Source organism: Pteropus medius, unplaced genomic scaffold (genome assembly GCF_902729225.1).
Source record: "Pteropus medius unplaced genomic scaffold, Ma_sr-lr_union100, whole genome shotgun sequence".
Taxonomy (NCBI): Eukaryota; Metazoa; Chordata; class Mammalia; order Chiroptera; family Pteropodidae; genus Pteropus; species Pteropus medius.
In genome coordinates, this window is record NW_024354498.1 from 3,431,508 (window position 1) to 3,442,710 (window position 11,203).

General features: G+C 43.5%; 1 protein-coding gene across 2 annotated transcripts in view; it reads left to right on the forward strand.

Moving 5' to 3' along the window:
* Nucleotides 1-11,203, forward strand: part of SH3KBP1 (SH3 domain containing kinase binding protein 1) — a 313,545-nt gene that overhangs the window by 11,237 nt on the left and 291,105 nt on the right. The gene's annotated exons all lie outside the window — the stretch shown is intronic.

The window sequence follows — 11,203 nt, forward strand, 5'->3', positions numbered from 1 at the left end:
TCCCCCTTCCCTCTCCACACTTCTTCTCTCCCTCAACCCCTCCCACTTCTTCCTTTAAGCCCTCTCCCAGGCGGTATTGTCCCATGCTTCAGGATTTTCAACTGATGTCACTACCTCCTTTGCTCAGTCAGAACTACTGTAGCCGGTGAAACTAGATGAAACTATCATTTATAATGTGTAGTCTAAGGTCAGGATAGCCACATGAGGATGAGTGGTCCTCTAGGGAAGAGGAAACCTTTGGGGAGTGTACCCCTGTGAGCACATCTGGGAAGGGCTCCTGCTACTCCTCAGGGCAGGGAGAGCCTGGGACAGGGGTGACAGGCATGGGAAGGTCTCCCCAGCCCATAGCCTTGGGTGACCTCTTCAAGAGTGGCTCCCTGCCAGTGAGGGCAGTTTGGAGGATGGCAGAGAGGGCTCCATACCAGAGTGAGGGTCGGGTCGGGTGTGTCTTCTTCTAGCTCCAGTATTCTCTAACCTCAGAAAATGCTCTTTGTTATAAATATATGATGACTATATCTTATAGAGTTTAGAAAATAGGGAGCAGGAGAATTTAAATTGACCACCCATATAGTACACCGATACAATCATGTCATTTTATTTGGGTATATGTCTTTTTAGGCTTTTTACTGGATAGTTGTAGATATATGTACATTTATTGTTATAAATATAAAATCGCACATCCTAGTTTCTTTCCCACTTCATAGTCATCTTCAAAGCCAGCATTTTTAGTAGCCGAATATCTGAGTTCAAGAATCTTAACTTGTATAACCACATTTCCCTACCACTTGAGCATTTAGGTTGCTTCCACAATGCTGATATTATAAGCATGGATATGATGGACATAATTGTTTTTATTCTTTAAGGAAATCAGGTTGTAGTCAAGGTGATATTTCATATCCATTCTTTGTTTCCATTGCCTCCAAATGACTGGAATGGCCCATGAGGATGATAAGGAAGAGGAGTTTGGTCCATGGGGATTATTACATGTAGGTCAGCCAGGTACTTGCCATCCCCGTGTTTGTTTTCAGTTTTAGTTCGAGAAACTATGTGCTCATATGGATTATCATCCCTTCTATACTGTGCGTGTGTGAGTATGAGTGTGTGAATGTGTGTGAGAGAGAAACCCCCGAAGGAGACTGCTCTTGGGGCTTTCACATTCCACAGCACCGAACCTAGTTCATTGCACCATCTCGAGATGATTAACCCTGGTTTAGTGCTCAGCTGTGAGGTTAGGGGATGCACAATGAAAGGTGAAACCCTCAGGGCTTTGGTTCCTTCTCTTTCTTTCCCCCTCCCCTCACTCCCCTCCCTCCCCTCCCTTCTTTTGCTTCACACCCTGACTGGCATTTAGAGGAACTTCATTTCCCAGACCGTAGGGAAAACTGTGCTGAAGGCCCTGGGTCCTTCGTATTTGCCTGGGATATGAGTTCAAGTCCCATGCTGACAAGGGAAATGTCATGGCTGAAATAACCTTCCTGTGGTTTCCTGGCTTAGCTTTCTGTCATCATCATACACTCCCTCCCTCATCCCCCTTTCCTCCCCAAAAAATTGCGTCATTAGCTTCATAAAGCACCAGTTAAGGGTAGCTAGAACTCCAGGATCCAGGCTGGAAGAACTATCTCAAAGTTTTGCCTTCTTGATGCATCATTTTGGTTAAAGGACTTCATTGTATAAAGTATTTGTTCCTCAGCCACCGAGTGTATGTCAAATGTCAGTTCATGTACTTGGCAAAAAGTTAGTTAAATATTTATGATGTTCTCTTTGAGACAAGTCTTCGTGAAAGTTCTAAACTCCATGATAATACATGTTAGAAAGAATTGGTAGCTATACTTCCTTTGTTACATTTTCAGATTGCCAACAATACCGGCCTGTACTGGTAGGACAAATGAGACAGTTGACTCAATAGTGCTGTATATTGGAATTCTATTACATTCTGCAAGTGTTTATTGAGTGCTTGTTAATTGTGAGATCTGATAACCAGAAGAACTCAAAGATATCTAAAGTTCCAGTCAGCGATACCTTTTAGTTAACTTTCATTTCCCTTTTGGAGGGAGATTGTGATGTGATCATTTCACGAACCATGTGATGAAACAGTTAAACCAAAGGGTGTGTGTTTGAACAATTTCTCTTTATCCAGAAAGAAGGAAAAGTGTCAATTCGAGGAACATACGTCAAGCTAGAAGACCATTTTCTGAGGTATGACAATGTTTAGTCAGTCTCTGAAACTCCCTCCTCACAGGAGGTCTAGAGAGAAACCAGATAGAATGATGTTTCTCAGATGAGTAATATGAAAGTTCCCTTCACAAGGGAAAGATTTTCCAAGAATCCCTATTTCGCCTTAAACTTTTCAAAATGTTTATTAGCTTTTATTTATTTATCTTTATTGTGGTACAGTATATATAACATAAAATTTACCACTTTAACTATTTCTTATTGTGGTAACATGTATGTAAAATAAAATTTACCATTTAACCAATTTAAGTGAACAGTTCAGTGGCATTAAATATATTCACATTGTTGTTGAGTCATCACCGCCCTCCATCTCCAGAACGTTTTCATCTTTCCCACCTGAAACTCCATACCTATGAAACATTAAGTTCCCATTCCCCCCTACCCTCAGCCCCTGGCACCCACCATCCTACTTTCTTTCTCGATGATTTTGACTACTCCAAGTACCTCATGTAAGTGGAATCATACAGTATTTGTCCTTTCATGGTTGGCTTATTTCACTTGGCATAATATGTTCAAGGTTGATCCGTTTTGTAGCACGTGTCAGAATTTCGTTCCTTTTATTTTTTATTTTTTCAATTATAGTTGACATACAATATTATATTAGTTTCAGATGTACAACACAATTAGACACTTATATAACTTAAGACGTTATCACCCTGATAAATCCAGTACCCATCTGACACCATACGTAGTTATTACAATACTACTGACTATATTCCCCATGCTGTACTCTACATCCCCATGACTATTTTGTAACTACCATTTTGTATCTCTTAATCCCTTCCCCGCTCCCCCACCCCAATCCGACAACCATCAAAATGCTCTCTGTGTCTATGAGCTTGTTTCTGTTGTTTGTTTGTTTATCCTGGTCTCTAGATTCCACATACGACATTTGTCTTTCTCTGTCAGACTTACTCCACTCAGCACAATACCCTCTAGGTCTATCATGTTGCAGATGGCAAGATTTCATTCTTTTTTATGGCTGAGTAATATTCCATTGTATTTGTATGTGTATGTATGTGCATGTGTGTATATACATACACAGACACACACATATATGACACCTTTTCTTTATCCATTCATCCATTGATGGATACCCAGGATGCCTCCATATCTTGTCTACTGTAAGTAATGCTTCAGTGAACATATGGATTAACATGTCCCTTCAAAAGTAGTGTTTTGGATTTCTTCAGATAAATATTCAGAGTTGGATAACTGGGTTCTTCTTTGTCTCTTGTTATAGCCTTTGTTTTAAGGTCTGTTTTGCCTGGTAGAAGTATTGCTACCCAAGCTGTTTTCGTTTCCATTTTTATGAAACACCTTTTTTCATACCTTTACTTTTTAGTCTGTGTTTGTCTTTTGATCTAAAGTGAGTCTCTTGTAGGCAGCATATGTAGGGGTCTTGTTTTCTTATCCATTCAGCCACCCTGTCTTTTGATTGGAGCAATTAATCCATTTACATTGAAAGTAATTGTAGCTAGATATGTAGTTATTGCCATTTTATTATTCATATTTTTATCTCTTTTTTCTTTCTTCTTAAAGAAGTCCCTCTAACATTTCCTATAATACTGGCTTAGCAATGATGAACTCCTTTAGCTTTTTCTTGTATGGGAAACTCTTTATCTGTCCTTTGATTCTAAATGATAGCTTTGTTGAGTAGAGTAATCTTAGTTGTAGGTCCTTGCTTTTCATCACAGAATATTTCATGCCAAATCCTTCTGGCCTGCAAAATTTCTGTTGAGAAATCAGCTGACAGTCTCATGGGAACTCCCTTGTAGATAACTAACTGCTTTTCTCTTGCTGCTTTTAAGATTCTCTATCTGTCTTTAACCTTTTGCATTTTAATGATGATGTGTCTTGGTGTGGGCCTCTTTGGGTTCATCTTATTGGGGACTCTGTGCTTCCTGGGCTTGTATGTCTATTTCCTTTACCAGGATAGGGAAGTTTTCAGTCATTATTTCTTGAAGTAGGTTTTCAATTCCTTGCTCTTTCTCTTTTCCTTCTGGTACCCCTATGATACGAATGTTGGTATGCTCGATGTTGTCCCAGAGGCCCCTTAAACTATCCTCACTTTTTTGGATTCTTTTTTCTTGTTGCTTTTCTGATTGGGTGTTTTCTGTTACCTTCTAAATTGCTGATTTGATCCTTTGCTTTATCTAATCTACTGTTGATTCTTCCTAAGGTTCCTTCATTTCAGTTTTTGTATTCATTTCTTTCTGGTTCTTTTTTTATGTTTTCTATCTCTACTTTTATGTTTTCTATCTCTTTGTTAAAGTTCTCACTGAGTTCATCTACTCTTCCCTTAAGTTCATTGAGCATCCTTATAAAAGTGTTTCGAACTCTGCATCTGTTAGATTGCTTGTCTCCATCTTGTTTCGTTTTTTTCTGTTCTTTCATTTGGGACATGTTTCTTCATCTTGGCATTTTGGCTACCTCCCTGTGTTTGTTCCTATGTATTAGGTAGGGCTGCTATGTCTCCCAGTCTTAGTAGGGTGGCCTTATATAGTAGGAGTGCTGTGGGTCCCAGTGGCACAGTCTTCCCTGGTCACCTGAGCTAGGTGCTCCAGGTATGTCCCCCTTGTATGGGTTGTGCGTGCCCTGCCGTTGAGGTTGAGCCTTGATTGCTGTTTACTCATCAGTGGGAGGGATTGACCCTCAGGCTGATTGGCTGTGATGACTGGCCGAGACCAGTGGAGGAGCTGTTATTCAGGGCTGACCCTACAGAGCAGGATTCATTTTAGCAGGGCTCTGGTACCTGCCTCGTCTGCCCTTTTGGTGTGTCGTCCTCAGATGTGACCCTAGGTGGTGCTCCAGCTCAGACTGAAGCCGGTCACTGGGCATGCAGGCCAAGGCATTGTGGGAGGGACGCTGCTGCAGGTCAGGTTCAGCTTCAGCCTGTGCCCTGCCCAGGGCCACTTGGCATGAGCCACCAAGCAATCTGCAGATGGCCACCACCCACGCTGGGCTTGGAAGCGCTTTGTGAGGCCAAGATGTGAACTGAGGCTGGCTGCTGCTCTTGCCAGGCTTTGGGCTGCTCAGCAAGAGATACAGGGCACACCGAGGCCAGATGCTGCTTATTTAGGTTTTGTGAACCTTTGAGAAATTTTAGAATAGTCTGCAGCATGAGCCAAGACAGGGCATTTGTATGAAAAATCCACTGGAAGTGGCTTGGGTGGGCCTGCACGTTGGGAGGGCGGGGTCTCGGGGAATCACCTGGGCAGGGCGACTAATGTTAGCTATGTTGATGGAGACTCAGATATGGTAGCCACTTGGGTCTGCAAGCTGGAGTGCGGGGAGGCCTCAGCAAAGGAGCAGTGTCCACTGCTGGTACTTCTGTCTGGGAGAAAGCTGCCCCTCCAGCCCTTGCCCAGAAGCCAGACAACTCAGTTCCTCCCCGTGTGTCTATGGCACCTTTTAAGCTGCTGCCCCAGAGCTGGAGCTCAGAGCAAGTGAGCCCATCAGTAAGTTCATGTGCGGGGCCCCTTAAGAAGAAAGTCCGCGACTCCTGCAGCCCTCAGGCTCACTCAGCCACAGCCTCTGCTGGTTTTCACAGCCAGAAGTTGTGGGGACTTCTCTTCCTGGCACTGGAACCCTGAGATGGGGAGCCCGACCCCTTGTTCTTCCAGGAAGACCTCCATAGCTGAGATAATTCTCCCGATTCTCAACTGCCCCATGTGGGTGTGGGGCCAGCCATCCTGTGTCTCCGCCCTTCCTACCAGTCTCAAGTTGGAGTCTTCTTTGTGTCTCCAGTTGTAGGACTTTTGTTCAGCTAGACTTCAGGTGACTCTCAATGGTGGCTATTCTGTAGTTTAGTTGGAATTTTGATGTGGTTGTGAGAGGAGCCAGGCGCAGCATTTACCTGCTCCACCATCTTGAGAGGAAGCTCTTTCATTCCTTTTTAATTGCCTTGAACTTTTAAATAATAATGCTATTTGAAAATATAGGCACTTAACTAGATATAAGCTTCTTTTGTTTTTAGCTAATTTGTAAGCATAACCCTGAAACAGATTCACAAATTAAGTATAAATTAACCTAATAAAGCTCAAATCAACCCTAACGGGAGACACGATGGTGTGTTTCAGAAATGGAGTTGTTGCTGGTGACATGACAGGGCACATGCTGCGTGATGTGGCACAGTCTTTTGCATTCACTTGGTTCTCCCATCTCTTTTCTCTCTTGGAACCACCGTGGGAATCTTTCCTTCATGCAGTGTTCTCTGAGGCCTTTTCATGTGATGCTATGCTTTAAAAATAGTTCTGAAAGTGGATATGCTGTTGATACACAGACTATATACCATGTGGATGGTGTCAAGCATCAATATAGAATATGTCCTTGTGAACCCGTTCCCTGATGTGCGCTCTGGCTCCGTCCCCTTTCTTCTTTAGAGGAGACGACCATCATGAGCTTTTAAAAAAAATCATCTTTCCCTTCTTCTTTAAAAAATAGTTTTTATCATTTCCATATGTATTTCCTAAAAACAGATTGTCTGGTTTTGCTTGGTTTTAGGTTTATGAAACTAGCATCCGTACTGCACATAGACTTGTGATTTGCTTGTTGTCTCTCATTTTGTAGACATTTATTTGTCCTGTCTGGTATTCCACTGTTTGAATGTGTCGCTGTGTAGTTATGCTTTCTACCAGTGATGGACTTCTGCATTGCTCCCAGGTTTTTGCTACAATGAATGGACTTCCTATCCCCATTCTAATAAATGCCTCCAGGTACATGTGTGGAATATGTTTTCTAAAGGTACATAGCAAAGAGTGGTTTTGCTGGATTTCAAGTTGCTGGATTTCCAAAATGATTGTGCCAGCATATGTTCCCAATAAATGAGTGAATGAACAAACTAATGAGTGAAGAAGAGAATGTACTTAATGAAGGAGAGAGTATGTGAACTTAGAAGAGAATGCCCGATTGACTTTCTAAGTGTGTGCTGCCAGAGTGTAAAGGTTTCTGCTGCTCTCGTTCCCACCACTATTTGGTATCCCAGATGTACTAGGGTGGAGGCTGAATTACTGTCACAAAAACCTCAAGATAGCATAGCCGTCTATTTCCCTCTTGGACCACAGCCTGCTGACCACTGAACTGTTCAGGGTGGGCGAATGGCTTTGCTCTGCAAAGTCATCAGGGTCCAATTCCTTCTCTCTTATTGTCTCGCCACCTTTTCTAGGGTGTTGCCTTTGTTGGCATGGCAGGAGCTGGCTTACCAGCCCACGAGGAGAGGGAAGTAGAGGGTGAGCAGCTCCCTTCTTTAAAGAATGTGATCTGGAAACTGCTCGTATAACTCCCACCCACACCCCGTTGGCAAGAACTTAGGTACTCTCTCAGCCCTAGCTGTGGTTAAGTCTGGAGGAATGTAATCTCCAGCTGGGCAGCCATGTGCCCAACACAGACTAGGGGTGGGGTATATTAGTTTCCTATTCCTGTTGTAACAAATTACTACAAACTTAATGGCTTAAAACAACACAGAGTTAACGTCTCACAGTTTGGCAGGTCAGAAGTATCCACATGGGTTGGCAAGGCTGGTTCCTTCCGGAGGCTCTGAGGAAGATCTGTTTCCTTTGTGTTTTTTCAGCTTCTAGAGGTGGCCCACATTCCTTGGCTCATGGGCTCTTCCTTGCATCGCTCCAACCATTGCCTGCATTGTCACATCTCCTTCTCTGGCTCTTCTGCCTCCCTCTTTCATCTTTTAAAGACCTCTGTGATATTACTGGGCCCACTCAGGTAATCCAGAATTATCTTCCCTATCTCTGAGGATCTTTGCAGATCCTCAACATCTGCAAAGTCCCTTTTGCCAGGTTAGGTGACATATTCACAGGATCTGGGAATTAGCATATAGACATGTGGGGGTAGGGCATTATTCTGTCTTCTATGGAGGGAGGGAAGGGTTCTAGTTCTAAAGGACTGCTGGGAGATAATGACCAGTCTGCTGCGTCATACAACTGCATTTTTCGTCAATCTCATGGCTGTGGATATATTTAAAAAGTATCGTCAGAGCTACTGGTGAACTTGCTGAAGACAGGGCTTCCCCCCCGCCCCCCACACTGTGATTACCAGGGTTCGCATGTCTGAATAGTAAAATAAACAGTATTTTTGAGGTCTGCATCCTTCTTCACGAGTGACAATGTCCTCCATCAGTCCTCTGTTTGCTGGATTCCTTTTGTGAAGGCCATTTCCAACTGCTGTTCTACTCGTAGTTTCCTCAGAAAAACTAACAGCAGCTAGCATCACTAGGATTAACTACACGGTGTGTATCAAGAGCCTGGCACATAGTAGGGGCTCAAATGAGGTACAAATGAAAAACAAAAAGCCACACTAGCACACTGTGTCTGAGCCGTCTTGTGTGTAAGGACCCCCTCATCCTATATTTTGTGCACGCGGTAGGTGCACTGATCAAACTCCCCTTTCCCAATATGTTTTGGCCCTCCAGCTTGTGCGCGTTTATCCATTTTCTGTGTGTGTGTGTGTGTGTGTATGAAAGAGAGAGGGAGGGAGAGAGAGAGAGAGAGATAGAGACAGAGAAACAGGCTTTTTTGGGGGGCATGTTCTGTGGACTGAATGTGTTCCCACAAAATTCATGTGTTGAAACCCAAATCCCTAATGTGATGGTATTTGGAGGTAGGGTTTTTAGGAGGTAATTAGGTTATGAGGGCAGGACCCTTATGATGGGGTTAGCACCATGATAAGAGACAGTCAAGAGAGTGCTCTCTCGCTCTCTCTCTCTTTCTCCCCCTCTCCCTTCTCCCCGCTTTCAGCTTCCAGAACTGTAAGGAATAAATGTTTGTTATTTAAGTCACCCAGTCTATGGTAGTCTTGTTTTGGCACCCCAAACTGACTAAGACAACATGGGAGAGAAGGGGCAAACATGAAAGTTATGGTGGTAACTATTTGTCATTCTCTGAGTTTGTCTCTGCCTCTGGTGGAAGATTGAAAATGTTTACATCGATGTTGATAGATACACAGAAGTTTTGGAAAATAATTTAGTTTGAATCATCTGAAATTATATTTTTTTCTCCTTTCAGTCAGGATGTAGAAATAACATAAAAACAAATCAGTACTTATCTCTCCAGTGAATTCAGAGTATCTATAGATGGGGTGCTGGACTCAGTCATGTGGACAGAGAGCGGGTGCTGAGAACACTGGGCTTGTGAATAGTAAGGTTGTGGGAAGGGTCTTTGCTGTGGGAGATATCCTGGAAATTTGGTGTAGAAGATAATCTGAGTATTGTTAGAGGCAGTGAGAGCCACACCTGCTATCTCAAAGTGGCCCACGGTGTTTTACAATTCGGGAATTGCTGATGTTTGAGAATCGGATTAAGATTTCACATAACATTTTAGATCCCTGACTGATCTTAAACACCAGGGCTTCTGGCAACCTTGGGCTAGCATTCCAGCTTGGCTGTAATTGTGGCAGCTCTGTTCAGATGGGTGAGCATGTGGGTTTAGTTTGCCGTGCTCCTCAACACTTCCTCTTGCCTCCCAGACTTGAGCCATGATTGACAGTCAGTTGCTAGAGATAATGAGGCTCATCCTGTTGTTTCTGGATCTTCTTACCCTCTTGGGTGCCCTTCCTACCCCAGTAGACCATTGAGTTGGCTTTTATACACCCCTAACCTTAAGAGTTTGAATTCTCTCCTGACATTACAACCAGATTGTACTGTCCCTGGTGGGGCTGAATCATTCTTTCAGAGAGAGTTGAAAATTTGCAGGTCACAATGACTATGTGAACCTCTAGGTGGAACTGCTATTTAATGATTGACTCCAGGTCACTCTCCTTTGAATGTTCCAGTTATACCCAGCAGGGCTGGTTTATTGTTCGTCATCTGATAACCTTGGTCCCATCATGTGTCTGGCTCATGAGTGAGAAATACCAATAGTTCCCAGTATCCTAGGCTCCTCTCACTTATGTGAGCTTTAATTTGAGCACCCAAATGCCACCAGCATCTGTTGCCCTTTCTTTAGACCAACCTCATCATCGACATTGGCTGCTGACACAGGTGTGTTGGCTCTATGCTGGATGTACCTTGGAAGCTGCTGTTATAAAATAGATGGTCCTGTCAAGAGTAGCCCATGTAGTGGACCTTCAGCGGTAGGAAAAGATATTTAAAGGTGCAGCATGATTGGAGAGTTCTGAATCAACCTATTTAGGGACGTCTTTTAGGGATAGGATATGGATAAGTAAAACCAGGGCTGTTTGGGGGAGTACTGCGGGTAAGCAAGTTTTCATATTTCTTGAATGGTAAAGGGGGGCGTGGGGGGAGGAACAAAGGGGAGGAGCGGGACCTCATCTGATTTCTGAGCTAGCTCAGGTTCTTCCCCCCACCTCAATCTAGCAGCTTGTTTTAGGAATCCTCTGTTTTTTCTTCTGCCATTGATTGCTTTCTTGTGATAATAGGGGAGCTAAGTTGATAATTTGTCAAATTTATGTGCACCAATTTTTCGATATAAGGTAGGGAAAACTTTCTGTGGCGATGACTTAAGCATCTGCCAGACTCATTAGTCCTTGGCTGGCTCCAGCAGCACCATCGCTTCCCTGCCCTCCCTGCCTGATCACTTCCCTCCATATTGTCCTAGGCCCCATCCTGGGAAATTTTGGCTCTTAGCCTGGAGCTGACGAATTCTTGCTTAGGATGTGGAAGGGAATAGCACGCCTGACTAAAATAATTCATATCTGCTCCAGTCATAATTTCACTTTCCTGGGTTTATAGTTTCGAACAAGAAGAAACTGCCAATTGGGGATAAGTTATTTATTTTTGAGGGGGGATCATGAGACATCTTTATTTTTGCTTTACTTGGTCTGCTGGAAAATGCAAGAAAATCCTATTAGTTGTAGGGAGACATCATTCCCTCTTCCCTTTACTTCCTCCCTCCCCACCCCTAACCTAGATGCTTCCAGATGCTTGAAAGGGTCACCACTCGAGGAGAGGGCACCAGGCTGGCTCAGAAAGCCCCACCAGGGACTGTAATGAACCCCC